The sequence below is a fragment of the Orycteropus afer genome, unplaced genomic scaffold (assembly GCF_000298275.1).
Source record: "Orycteropus afer afer isolate SDZICR_OR568_19922 unplaced genomic scaffold, OryAfe1.0 scaffold00036, whole genome shotgun sequence".
In the NCBI taxonomy this organism is placed as follows: Eukaryota; Metazoa; Chordata; class Mammalia; order Tubulidentata; family Orycteropodidae; genus Orycteropus; species Orycteropus afer.
This window is the reverse complement of record NW_006921623.1, coordinates 10,007,237-10,022,034: the sequence shown is the minus strand read 5'-3', so window position 1 is coordinate 10,022,034 and position 14,798 is coordinate 10,007,237.

Genomic DNA, 14,798 nt, shown 5'->3' with positions numbered 1-14,798 from the left:
ATGGAAAGATTGAACATTGTGAAAATGTTAATACTACTCAAAACAATCCACACATTAAGTACAATCTCAATCCAGATCCCATCAACATTCTTTAAGAATGTGGAAAAAAACAATCACTAATTTTATATGGAAAAGAAAGAGACCTCGGACAAACAAAACACTATTGAAGAAGAAGAACAAAGTAGGAGGTCTTACCCTCCTGGATCTCAGAACCTACTGTACAGCCACAGTAGTCAAAACTGTCTGGTATCGGTACAATGACAGACACATACACCAGTGGGACAGAATGAGAACACAGAAATAGATCCATCGACCTAATGATCAGCTGATCTTTTACAAAGGGCTGAAATCCATTAACTGGGGAAAAGATGGAATCTTTAATAAATGGTGCTAACAAAACTAGATATCTTTTTGCAGAAAAATGGAACAAGATCCATACCTCATACCATACACAAAAACTGACTACAGGTGCATCAGAAATTTAAATGTGAAGCCTAAAACTATAAAGTTCCTCAAGGTAAAACTAGTGGCAAATTTAGGGGCCATAATTTATAGCATAGTTAGACTGTCAAGCATAACCCAAAATACACAAATAGCAGAAGATAAACTAGATGAATGGGACCTTCTAAAAATTAAATTTTTATGTGCTTCCAAAGAATTCTCCAAAAGAGTAAAAAGAGAATCTACAGATTGTGGGGGGGAAAAAATATTCGGAAATGATACATCTGACAAGGAACTTATCTCTAAAATTTATAGAAAACTCCACACCTCAACACCAAAAATACAACCTAATTAAAAAATGGACAGAATGGACATGAATAGATACTTCACCAAAGAGGATATTCAGGCAGTCAACAAACTCATGAAGAAATGTTCATGAGCATTAGTCATTAGAGAGATACAAATCAAAACAACGAGATACCGTCTTGCCCAAGCACTAATAGCAAAGTTCAGCAAGACAGAAAATAACAAATGCTGGCAAGGATGTGGAGAGATTGGGACTCTCAAACACTGCTGTTGGGACTGTAAAATTATATAACCACTGTGAAAAGCAATATGGCGATTCCTTAAAAAGTTGGAATTAGAAATACCATTTGATCCAGCAATCCCATTACTAGGTATATATCCTAAAGAAGTGAAAGCCAGGACAAGAACAGACATATGCACACCTGTGTTCATCACAGCATTATTTACAATAGCCAAAAGATGGAAACAACCTAGGTACACATCAACAGAAGAATGGATAAACAAACTATGGTACAAACACACAATGGAATACTATGCAACATAAAGAATAATGTAGAATCTACAAAACACCACATAACATGGATGAACTTGGAGGACATTATGCTGAACGAAATAAGTCAATAACAGAAGGACAAATACTGTATTAGTTCATTATTATAAAAAGTCAAGGAAAGGTTTATACATGGAAGGAAACTTTCTTTGTTGGTTACCAGAGGTGGGAGGGGAGGGGAACACTGCAAAAATAAAACAATAATAATTTAAAAAAAAAGAAGAAGAAGAAAGAAAGCCTGCCAAGGATTGGCAGGAATCACCAGACACTAGGCAAGAGGCCCACAGAAGGAACTGACAAGGTTGAGACCCTGGCTTAGACTTCTAGCCTCCAGAACTGTGAGAAAATATATTCCTGTTCTTTAAAGCCACTCACCTGTGGTACTTCTATTATAGTAGCACTAGGTAACTAAGGAGGAACTCTGGTAGCGTAGTCCCTAAGGCACTTGACTGCTAATCAGAAGGCTGGAGGTTCAAGCCCACCAGCCACTCCTCGGAAGGAAGGTGGGGCAATCTACTTTTGTAGTGATACTGCCTCGGAAACCCCAGGAGGGGTAGCTATGAGTCAGGTCCGACTCGACGGCACATGACAACAACAACAGGTAACTAAGACAACATCCTAGGGCTGAGGTGTAGGGGTTGATGGTGCAAATGGAGAGTGACTGCTAATAGGTTCAAGGTTTCTTTTAAGGGATGATAAAAATGTTCTCTAATTGTTTGTGGTGATGATTGCACAACTCCGAATGTACTAAAAATTATTGAATTATACACTTTACATGGGTGAATTGTATGGTATGTGGTTTATAACTCAATAAAGTAATTCTAAAAAAAAAAAGCAACAACAACACATAGCCCCAGTTCTTAATGAGACATAAGTTTAAGCAGTCCCCTGGGGGATGAACTCATTCTGGTTTGCTGGAATTTTCTGGTATTACCAAACCAAACCAAACTCACTGCCGTCGAGTGGGATCCGACTCATAGAGCCCCCTCCTTGAGTTTCCAAGGCGATATCACTATGGAAGTAGATTGCCTAACCTTCCTTTCAAAAAGTGGCTAGTGGGTTTGAACTGGCAGACTTCTGGTTAGCAGTCTAATGCCTTAGGCACTATGCCACCAGATCTGCTAATATATGTATATATACATTTTTTTTTTAAACCTCAAATAAAAGAAAAAAAAAGTAGGAAGGAGGGGTAGTTCTCTCATGAAGAAGGGGGAGACCTGAGCTCCAGACCTGGGCTGAGAGCTAGTCCCTTAAGACTCTTTCATTACTGTATTAGTTTTTGTTTAAAAGATTATATCAATATAATGTTTTTGTTTTGGTTTTGTTAATGGAACACATGCTGAATCATTGAGTGTTTTACAATTTGTGTTAGATATGATGGATTTTGTACCAGTCACTCCACAGAAGGAAGATGAGACAATCCACTTCTGTAAAAATGTATTGCTTTGGAAAACCAGTGGGGGTCGCTGTAAGTTTAAATCAACTAGATGGCAATGAGTTTGTTTTTTGGTTATGATGGATTTTTATAAATATTATGTGAGATTCATATGCCCTGATGAACTATGGTGGTAGGATAGGTGAGATGAAGTATAGAAAAAATATTCAGTGGACTATTACCTAATCCTGAACACCACACCTTCCCAATAACACACGGGAAGTGGCAAGTCTATTTACAAGACTTATCTTGTTGTATAGTTGCCCAAAGAGACAAAAGTTTCACAATCTCTCCTCCAGGATGCACCATCTCATACAATAACTTCTCAATACAGCAACATGTCACTGTTGACCTTCCTTCTGTTTTATGCAGTCATGCAAGTCCCTGCCCCCAACAGCAAGTAACTATACTTGGGAAAAAAGCCTCCCAAGAAATTCAGAGGTAGAAAATGTAAGTGGTACTTACATGTATCATGGGTTATCAAAGCGTTAAGGGTAGCTTGCAGCCAGATAGTAAACCCTCTTTCATATATCCGCCTTAGGAGTTGGTTTCTTAAGGTCCCAGGGCAGCTGGCCCTGCATCTGGGCCGTAAGTTTTTAAACCCACACAATTATGTGAACCCCCGACTCTGCCATGTCATCTCCTCCAGTTGTGACTGTAACAACTACCCTCCCACCTGATCAAAGTGTGCCAACTCCACTCTGTCTCCAAGTGGCTCAGTTAAGCCGCCTGAGCAAAGGACTTTTCCGAGAGCAGATCTGAGAGGTTTAATGGTGGTGTTGTTCTTTCTAAAGCACCTGTAATTGCCTCCCAGTTTTATGATCTAATTCCAAACATGGTGACTACAGTCCAGATCAGCCTCTAATTGCACTGAAGGCTGATGAAAAAAGAATAGGTAGTGTCCTCCACCCCAGGAAAAAGCACTGGTCATGGTCAAGGTGTCTGTGCCCTGATCCAAGTAGGCCTGACCTGAGAGTGAGCCAGAACCTGCTAGGATGAGAATCACTTTTCCAAAAGGGGTATATCAGTCCTCCAGGGCTGCCATAACAAACTGGCACAAACTATGTGGCTTTGAACAATAAAAGCTTATTCTCACACAGTTCTGGAGGATAGTATTCCAAATTCAGGGTGGCAGCTCTAATGGAGATCCTTTCTTGCCTCCTCCAGCTTCTGTTGTTTCCCAAATGTTTGTTGGTTTGTGGCAGCATCACTCCAACCTCTGCCCCCATCTTCACAAGGTGGTCTTCCTTCTGTATCTGTCTGTGTCTCTGTCCCTTTTCCTCTTTTTATAAGGATACCCATCATATTGAATTAGGGCCCACCCTACTCCAATATGACCTCATGTTAACTAATTACATCTGCAGAGATATTATTTTTTAAAAAATAAGATCACATTCACAGGTACCAGGGGTTAGGACTTAAATGTACCTTATTGGGGGACACAATTCAACCCATAACAGGAATATTGCTCTCCTCTGTTACCCTGTCACCCTTCAGTAATAAAAGACTTTTCACAACCTCAACTTGTCTTGCTATGTTGTAGTTGTCGTCAGGTGCCGTCAGTTGGCTTTGCCTCATAGCGACCCTGTGTACAACAGAATGAAACACTACCCAGTCCTGCACCATCCTCACAATATTTGCTATGCTTGAGCCCATTATTACAGCCACTTTGTCAATGCATCTTATTGAGGGTTTTCCCCTTCTTCGATGACCCTCTACTTTAGCAAGCATGATACCCTTCTCCAGGGACTGGTCCCTTCTGACATAATGACCAAAATAGGCAAGATGAAGTCTGGCCATTATCAGTTCTAAGGACTATTCTGGCTGCACTTCTTCCAGACAGATTTTTTCATTCTTCTAGCAGTCCATGTCTTGTTATTGCTACAGGTAATTCTTTCTAAATAGGCCCTGGTGCCAAAGGGGAAAATAACATTTATTTCTACTATGGCTCTGGGGCCACTCCTCAGAAGGAAGGTTGGGCAATCTACTTCTGTAGTGATACTGCCTCGGAAACCCAAGGAGGGGTCGCTATGAGTCGGGTCCGACTCAACGGCACATAACAACAACAACAACATGGCTCTGGTGGTGTAGTGCCTAAGGCATTTGACTGCTAACTAGAAGGCTAGAGGTTCAAATCCAACAGCCACTCCTAGGAAGGAAGGTTGGTCAATCTACTTCCGTAGTGATACTGCCTCGGAAACCCAAGGAGGGGTCTCTATGATTCAGATCCGATTCGACAGCAGTGAGTTTGGTGTATGGATAAGAAATCTTTGCTCAAAACCCTCCATTTGCTTCCTGCTGCCTTTTGAATAGAATCCAAAGTCCTCTGTGGCCCTGTAATACCCTCCATGATCCAAATTCTGGCTATTCCTCTAACCTCATGTCCTACCACTCCACCTTCCTCCCTCAGTTCCAGCCACCCTCACCTGCATGCTCTTCCTTGAATTCTTTCCAAACATGCTCTGCTCCAGGACCTTTGTACATGTCTCTTTGACCCAGAATATTGTTCCCCCACATATTCCCTTGTCTTTCTCTCTCTCACTTCCTTCATGTCTCTACTCAAGTATCATCTTATTAAATAAATTACCCCATTTCATTACTCTCTACCTCTTACCCTGCTTTATTTTTTTTCATTGCACTCATCATTATATTAATTTTTTTTCACTAACTTGTGTACCTCCCCCCACTAGAATATAAGCCCCATGAGAAGAAGACCATTGTCTGTTTTGTTTATTGCTATATCCCCAGAACCTAGAATAATGCTTGGTATACCACAGGTAAGAAGTCTTAATGGTGTAGTGATTAAGCACTCAGCTGTTAACCAAAAGGTCAGCAGTTGGAACCTACCAGCTGCTCTAAGGGAGTCTACTTCTGTAAAAATTACAGCCTTGAAAACACTATGGGGCAAGTTCTACTCTGTACTATAGGGTTGCTATGAGTTGGAATTGACTTGAAGGCAATATGTTTTTGGTTTATCACAGGTAAGAGTTTCTGAGTGATGCAAACAGTATACTTGACTGCTAACAAGACAGTTGGAGGTTCAAGTCTGCTCAATGGCCCTCGGAAGAAAGGTCTGGTGTTCTACTTCCAAAACATTAGCCACTGGAAACCCCTATGGAGCATAGGGGAGCTCTGGTGGCGTAGTGCCTAAGGCACTTGACTGCTAACCAGGCTAGAGGTTCAAACCCACCAGCCAATCCTCGGAAGGAAGGGTGGGCAATCTACTTCCTGGAAGTATATTGGGAGGAGGGGTTGCTATGAGTCGGGTCCAACTTGATGGACATATTAACAACATGGAGCATAGATCTACTCTGAGACACGTGGGGTCACCATGAGTTGAAATTGATTTGATGGCAACTAGTCTTTTATAATCACATGGTATTTGTTCAATGAGCATTGTTATTCACTATTCTGTATTAAGTGCTAATCAATCTAACTCCACTTTATAGATGAGGAAATTGAGGCTTAAAAAGGTTGTGTTACTTGTCCTAACTCATGAAACTAGTAAGTGGTAGATGTGGAATATGAACCAAAATCTCTCTAATGCTAAACCTATGTTCTTTCAATTATACCACGTTGCCTCACTTCTGAAATACAGTCCTTTGTGGAACTGCGTGGGCAGGGAGCTTAAAAAGGGAATAGACTCCTTGGAGAAATAAGGAACCTGCCACCCTCCTTCTCCACCCCCAGTTCTCAGCTGCTGTTTTGTGACATTAAAGCTGGGGCAATACCAGCTAGAAACATTTATCGATTCCAGAGCCAAGCACACTCAAAGTGCAGTAATTAAGGCAATCCCATCCTAGAACTGAAGTTGCTGGTGGCAAGAAAAAGTTATAGCAAATCTTAAGGTGACAGCAATTATACCATTTAGGGCTCAAATCCTTTTTGGAAGAAGGCTGGAAAGTAATGATGAAGTGAATGAACCATTTAGTGTAAACCTCACAAACAAAGTCAACTCACAGCTTAATACAAAACTTCAAAGAGGTTCCACCAAAGCAATCAGAGCAGGGAACATCATGTAGGTTTTCACAGAAGATCCAGGAAATCAGAAGTACAAAGCTCTCAGTCCATCCAGACCAGAGTTGGCAAACTTTTCTGTAAATGGCCAGAAAGTATTTTAGGCTTATAACCTCTCAACTACTCAACTCTGCTGCTGCAGGGTGAAGGCAGTCATCAGCCACATGTAAACAAATGAGTGGTGGCTGTGTTTCAATAAAACTTTTATTTATACCAGTTTGTCAATTGTAAATCTAAACCAACATGCTCATGAAACAAATGAAGAAACTAAGACATGGAGAGATGAAATGACTGTGACAACCAGTTATGAAAGAGGAAATATAGATAGAAAGTTATTCAACAGATGTTCACTGAGGCATCTACTTTATACCAGGGTAGCATAGTGCCTAAGGCATTTGACTGCTAACCAGAAGGCTAGCAGTTCAAACCCACCAGCCACCCCTTAGAAGGAAGGTTGGGCAATCTACTTCCATAGTGATACTGGCTCAGAAACCCAAGGAGGGGTCACTATGAGTCGGATCCGACTCGAAGGCAGTGGGATATTCTAAACATAGGAGAGACAATGGTGAAAGATACTTAGGAGAAGAAGTTGCCTGTTCTCCCAGATCTCATATTCCAATAAGGGCAGCAGTCAGTAAAACGAATGAACGAGATAATGTCAGAGAGTGATACGCATACAATGAAAACAGGACAATATGGCAGGAGGCAACTTGGGGCATGTGGTGGGTAATGGAGGGGTAATTAAATTAGTTATAAAGAGAGGCCTTGTGTGTTAGATTATACTAATATAAAAAAGCCACTGCCGTTGAGTCAATTCCAACTCATAGAGACCAATATTGGATTTCTGAGGTGGTAAATGTTTATAGAAGTAGATTTACTAGTCTTCCTTCTGCATATATATATATATATGTGTGTGTGTGTGTGTGTGTGTGTGTGTGTATACAATATACATATAAGATAGAGAGACAGAAGAAATGATAAGGCAAACAGAAAAAATGTTAACTGTAAATATGGGTAAAGAGGTATATAGGATTTTTTGTTTATTTCTTGCAACTCTTCTGTAAGTTTGAAAGCATTTCCAAATTTAAAAATTTAAAGAAAAAAATAAATAAAAGCAAAGAAAAGAAAACCCTCCTTGAGTTGGTGACAGTTGAATGAAAACCTGAGTGACGAGAAGTTGCCATCTATGGAAAAATCACATCTACTAAGCATCCACTTTATATATACATTCACCAATAAACAGCATCCTGATAAATGGAGGGAAATTTGAAGCTGTCAACGATTTCATTCTATTTGGATCAACAACCAATGTTCAAGGAACCAGCAGTCAATAACTCAAACCGCCTATAGTGCCTAAGGCATTTGACTGCTAACCAGAAGGCTGGAGGTTCAAACCCACCAGGCACTCCTCGGGAGGAAGTTTGGGCAACCTATTTCCATAGTGACAGCACCTCAGAAACCCAAGAAGAGGTCGCTATGAGTCAGATCCGATTTATCAGCAGTGCATAGTGCACTGAGCAACTCTATTGCAAAAAACCTTTTTAAAGTTTTAGAAAGCAAAAATGTCACTTTGATAACCAAGATGCACCTGACCCAAGCCATGGTCTTTTCAATTGCATCATGTATGTATGAAAGCTGAACAATGGAAAAGGAAGACAGAAGAATTGTTGCATTAGAACTGTGGTGTTGGCGAAGAGTGCTGAATACACTGTGGACTGCCAAAGGAATGAACAAAGTAGTCTTAGAAGAAATACAACCAGAATGCTCCTTAGAAGTGAGGATGGCCAAACTAGTCTCACTTACTTGGGACATGTCATCAACAAAGACCAATTGCTAGAAAAAGACATGATGTTTGGTCACGTAGAGGGTCATCGAAAATGCAGGAAACCCTCAGTGCAATGGATTGACACGGTAGCCAAAACAATGGATACAAACATACTTGAAGATGATCTAGCACCAGCCAATGATTTGCTCTGTTGTACATGGGGTCACCATGAGTCAGAGATGACTCAAGGGCAACTAACAACAACAATCTTCCCAAAATGTGTTACATACAGCAAAGCTGCGGCTGAACAAGTTGAGAAGCTTGTTCACGGTCACACAGCCACAGAGAGACCAAGACGGATTCCAAGGCAGACCTGCCTGGCTCTGAAGTTTGGACTCCCTTTCACAGCAGCATTTCTGAGCCATTTCATAGTATGATGACTTAGGAATCCCCTCAGGAATGGAAAACATAATTTTAGTCTAACGTTTTTGGTATGTGGCTCGAATGTGTATTAAAATGCAGATTAAATTTTAACTAAGTATTACAGCGGAAAAACTGCTTTGATGACCCAGCGCTCGAAATTATTGCATTTTGACTTTAAAAAATAAGCTAGTTTATTTTTTTTAAGTTTTCATGTTTTGTGTCTAAACAAGATAGGAGAAAAGGTTTCAGGCTGTTACTTTCAAGCCTCTCTCTGCAAACAAAGTCTTCATGAATACTATTTATTCCCAACAAATGAAAAGTCAAAATGAAATGTATATTTTTATCGCTGGCTTTTGAAGTGCTAGCGACACCTCTATGTGCTGTCTCAGAATTTTGATTAGCAAAATGCAGCTTGCTAGTTTGATCAAGATGATCATGAAGCAAACAATTCTTACCATCTCTTTGAATTTTGATGTGTTTCTTATGTTTCCTGTCTTTAATCAGTGAGGGGTCCGTTAGTCGTAAAAATTAAACAAAATATGACTGATCATAGGAACCGTTTGATCCATCGTGATGTGTTTCCGCCCACCAGAGCTGAAGGACAGTTCACTACATATGCTTGCTCGATATGCACCCGGAGCTCTCCAACTGTTCTTTTTAGAGAGGAAGAAAGGGCTTAAACAATCATTCTATTCATTGACTTTTGTGAAATAGAAATGGAAAAAGAAACCTCTAATGCTTTTAATGGCAATGCCCCTTCCCAGCACTCAAACCTAGGATTAAGGTGAGGCAAGTGAGGTGTCTAGGGTGCGGTGACTAAGGCACCCAGGGCATTAAGTGTAAGGATTGAGATTTCCGTAATTAAAAACTGGTTGCAGTCATTGGACAGGCATCCACTTTTGGGGCTGACACTGCATCACTCCTAAGAGTGAAGCCTCATTACATTTTGCACCCTAAGCACCTCACTTGCCTCACCTTAGACTTGACCTTACCATCTTCTCCACGCCCCAGCACTACCATCACCACCCACACAGAAAGAGAGAGAGCACCCTCAACCTCTCTGTGAGCCAACAGTTAGGAAACACTGTCCCTCAGTTTCTTGCTCCTAAACCTCCTAAACTAGAGCTGAACTTAGTTATTGGGCCTATGATAAGGAGCTCTGGTGGTATAGTGGTTAAGGCATTTGGCTGCTAACTAAAAGGTCAGTGGTTCAAACACACCAGCTGCTTGATGGAAGAAAGATGAGGCAGTCTGCTTCTACAAAGATTTATAGCCTTGAGCAAGCTGCCATCTAGATGCAACGATGGGTCTCTCCTCACCAAGAACAAAGAAGAAAGAAGAAAACCAAAATTAATGGAAACAATCAGTCCTTGCGACTGGTACACCATCTGATCTGCAACCTATACAACTATGAGACCAGAAGAACTAGATGGTGCCTGGCTACCACTGTCATCCACTTGGAAGGGATGTAGGAGATCCTGGATAGAGAGGGAGAACAATGTGGAACAAAACTCAAAATCATTTGGAGGGGAAAAAAAAAAAAAAAAGATGGTTGGGACCAGATTTGCTGGTCCAATAGAGCCTGGTGGAACCACTGAGACTATGGCCCCTAGCTGCCCTTCAGGTCTGGAATTGAACCCACACCTGTGGTTTCCAGCCAAATAAAGTTCAGGCATGTGAGTTAAACATTTACCTCAAGAGACACACGCCCTGGAGTGAACAATCATGGGAGAAGGAAGGGCTGCTTATGCACAGGGAGACAGCGCAGGGGGCAGGAGAGTATGGAGGGATGGACACTGGGAAGCGGTAACTATGGGGAGGAAGTGGGAGGGGAGCTGTTGCATTGTGGTAAACTGTGGTCAATGACATAAGACAAAGTATATGTGAACTGCTGTATAGAAAGTGAATTTGCTTTGTAAATCTTCACCCAAATCACAATAAATAAATAAATAAATACCAGAAGAAAAAAAAAGATTTATAGCCTTGGAAACCCAATGGGGGTCACTATGAGTTTGAATCAGCTTGATGACAGTGAATTTGGCTTAGTTTTTGGAGCCTGTGATGAGTGGTTTTTTCCTGTTCCTGTTCCTCATTTCCATCCATGTCTCTCTGATGTTGAGTCTGAGTGTGTCTGTTTTTATGATACCTTGGACTGTAATCAAAACATTTTCTTTTTTTTCCTCCCCATGAAATTCTCTTTTTTTCCCCCTTTTTTAAGAAAGAAAAGTACTTTAGGAGGAAAACACCAAACAACAGATATCACTGATTACTGACACTTCCCAATAACTGCAACCAGTTTTAAAATTTTGGAGCTCTTGAGCCAAAAGTGATTCCCAGAGGTTCTCTGGTCCACCCATCCACCTCCAGCCAATCAAAGTTTAACAATTTCATCATCAGGCTGAGCAGCAGGAAGCCCTGCAGACCAAGCTGGGAGGCCAAGGCTGGAGAACCTAGTGCTGCTGCTATCTCATTACAGAATATTGGCATATCTGTATCACTTCAAAGTAGAAGAATTACATATACCCTATTTAATTTTCAGGAGCTCTGGTGGCATAGTGCCTGTTCTGGTTACCTAGTGCCACTTTGAACAAGAATATACCACAAATAGGATGGCTTGAACAAATAGGAGTTTATTCTCTTAGTTTGGAGGCTTTAAGTCCAAGTTCAAAGTGCCAGGCTCTAGGGGCTGGGGAAAAGCCCCTCAACCTTGAGGTCCAGCGCTGCCTCCTGCTCCTTGGAGCTAGAGATGTTTCTTCACTCAGACAGCTGCTAGCTGCTGAGGCTGACAAACCCAAGGTTGACAGGTAAAAAGGCACAGTCCTGATGTTACCAAACCACATGGCAGGCCATTAATTTAAGTCCATTGTAAGTCCCAAGGTTGGCAGAGTATGGCAGGCTGCTGAACAATGACATGGCTACATGCAGGATCCAAGCGTGCCATAAGCTGGAGACCATTCCCAAAGTTGCTTCTTATATACGGGAAACAGACCACATACCCAAAGCAGCTACTCAGCTGCTTGTGGTAGATCCCACCATGGAGTAGATTGCCAATCTCACCATGGGAAATAACTACCACCAGCTCCCCAGCCACTCAACCAGACCCAGCCAAGTTGACACACAAACATAACCACCACAGTGCCTAAGGCATTTGACTGCTAATCAGAAGGCTGGCGGTTCAAACCCAGCAGCCACTCCTTGGGAGGAAGATTGGGCAGTGTACTTCCATAGCAATACTGCCTCAGAAACCCAAAGAGGGGTCACTATGAGTTGGATCTGACTCAACAGCAGTGAATTTGGTTTATTATTATTATTATTATTTAATTTTCAGAGTGTTGGGAAACCCTAAAGGAATTTATTTAGATTATTGTATTTTTTTAAAAGCACTGAGCACTATAAAAGTTCAAGAAAATAATGTGAAAATCTCTGTATCTCAGCATATAGTCAGCCATGTTGCAGGAAGCTTTTCCTTACTTCTAATTAAATTCTTCTATTGTACATCTTGGGAGCACTGGTGATTCGGTGGTAGGATTCTCATTTCTCATGCAGGAGACCCAGGTTTGATCGTGGCCAATGCACCTGATCTACAGCCAGCAGCCATCTTTCAATGGAGGCTCATAAGTTGCTTTGTGTTGAAGAGGTCTCAGCAGAGCTTCCAGACTAGGATGGACTAGAAAGAAAGGCCTAGCAATCTACTTTTGAGAATCAGCCAGTGGAAGCCCTATGGATCACATCAGCCCATTCTTCAACTGATCACAGGGAAGGTGCAGGACACAGAAGTACTTTATTCTATTATGCATGAGGTTGCCAAGTCAGGGGCCAACTCGATGGCAGCCAACAACAACAGCACCACTGCCCTTTTCATTTGTACTCTGAAGGTAAATGAAATCATTTTCAACTCCTGTTGTGTGCCTTTAAGTGACTTACCTAATGTCTCTGAACACCTGTTTTCCTATCTATAAAATGAGAATGTTATACCTACCCCTGCAAGGCTATTATAACAGTTAAATGAAGCAATACATATCAAGTGCATGGCACATCATAAGTCTCAAAAATGATGCTGTTGATAAATAGCTTTATTACAAAAACAAAACTAACTTCAGTTACTAAAGATCCATTTCATCCTCTTTGTCTTCTCCACAGTCAACACTCAAATATTCCCAATTCCCTAATGCCTGCCTTTTAAATTACTGATTCTCAATTTATGGGGGACTTTTCATCTTTATTGAGAATCTGATGAAAAGCCAATAAGATATATAACCTCTCCATGGAAAAGTTCATAGGCAAGATTTTTGTATACAATTTCAAGAGATTCTAGAACTTTCTGAAGCCCATTCACAAGTATCCCCAGAGAGTCCATAGACTTAAGTTGAGAACCTCAGTTTTGAGAACCCCCCTACTGCCTACCATCACTGCCTAGCAGCACCCCACCAGCAGGCCCTCTGGTAGGCTCTGGTTTCTGAGGAGGGCAGCCTCTGACTTTGGATGCAAATTATTGGCTAGCAGGCAGGTCCAAGGATCTTAGGGTTCCTTGGGATTTGAGCAGGAATAATCAAGCTGAGGAGAAATGCACCTCAACAGATCCTGAATCTGGCTGAACAAAGGCCCAATTACCAACCTCAGACTTTCAAAATGTTAGGCCCAGTGTATCAGAAATCTTTCCCAGTTAAGAGGCATCAACAACACCAAAGGGAGAAAACTGAGTCAGAGGCAGGAGATATCAGGGCTGGCAGGGAAGGCATCAAGGGGCTTGCAATTACAGGCCCCTTGACAATATTGTAAAGACCCCAACAAATAGGTCTAAGAAGCCTTCCCATTTACCAATGCTCCCCCTGCTGGCAGAGCCTTAGTGATAAACCTTAACGATAAAATCCACATCCCTTATGCCCAGAAAGAGATTGTTGAGAGTAGATTATTTACTGTCTCCAGTGGTCACAGTGAAACTCACTCATTGAGGGCCCCTAGATAAGCCATAAGGAGCTCTGGTGGTGTAGTGGTTAAGGCCTTTGGCAGCTAACCAAAAGGTTGGTAGTTCAAACCTACCAGCTGCTCCATGGAAAAAAGCGGGGGCAATCTGCTTCCATGATTTACAGCCTTGGAAACCCAATAGGGGTCGCTATGAGTTGGAATCAACTCAATGGCAGTGAGTTTGTGAGTTTGGTGGGTTTTTTTAAATTTTTTATTTTTTTGGATTAGCCGTATTGTGAGAGTTCAGGCAGGAGTTCCCCCTGAAGGGTCACCTAGAACCACCTAGGAGAGGTGATTGAAGTGGAATGTCCCGGTAAGCATCCCAGCTCCTCTTCTATGGCATTTTATAGACCTTGGGAGCAGGCCCTTAACCTTTATGAGCATGAGTTTCCTCATCTAAAAAAGGTGGAAATGTCCTATATCCTGGGATTGGGTTTAGCATTAAGTGAAGTGATATATGTAAAGAGTCTGGAATATATATAGTAAGTCCTCAATAAATGACAGCTGGCATTATTACCATTACTAGTATTACCTATGGGAAAATGGGATCACACAAATATTCCCATTTCACTAAACATGCATTAAAAGCCTACTGTGTGTAATTGTGGTAGGCTATCTTTGAAATCTCTAGAGAAACAGAGCCAGTAAGATATATAACCAAAACCAAACCCACTGCTATCAAGTTGATTCCAACTCATAGGGACCCTATAGGTCAGACTAGAACTGCCCCATAGGGTTTCCAAGGCAGTAAATCTTTATGGAAGCAGATTGCCTCAGCTTTCTCACGCAGAGCACCTGTAGGTTTGAACCACCAACTTTTGGTTAGCAATCCAATGCTTTAACCACTGAGCCACCAAAGCTCCTTGCTGTTGTTGTTATGTGCCATCAAGTCGGCC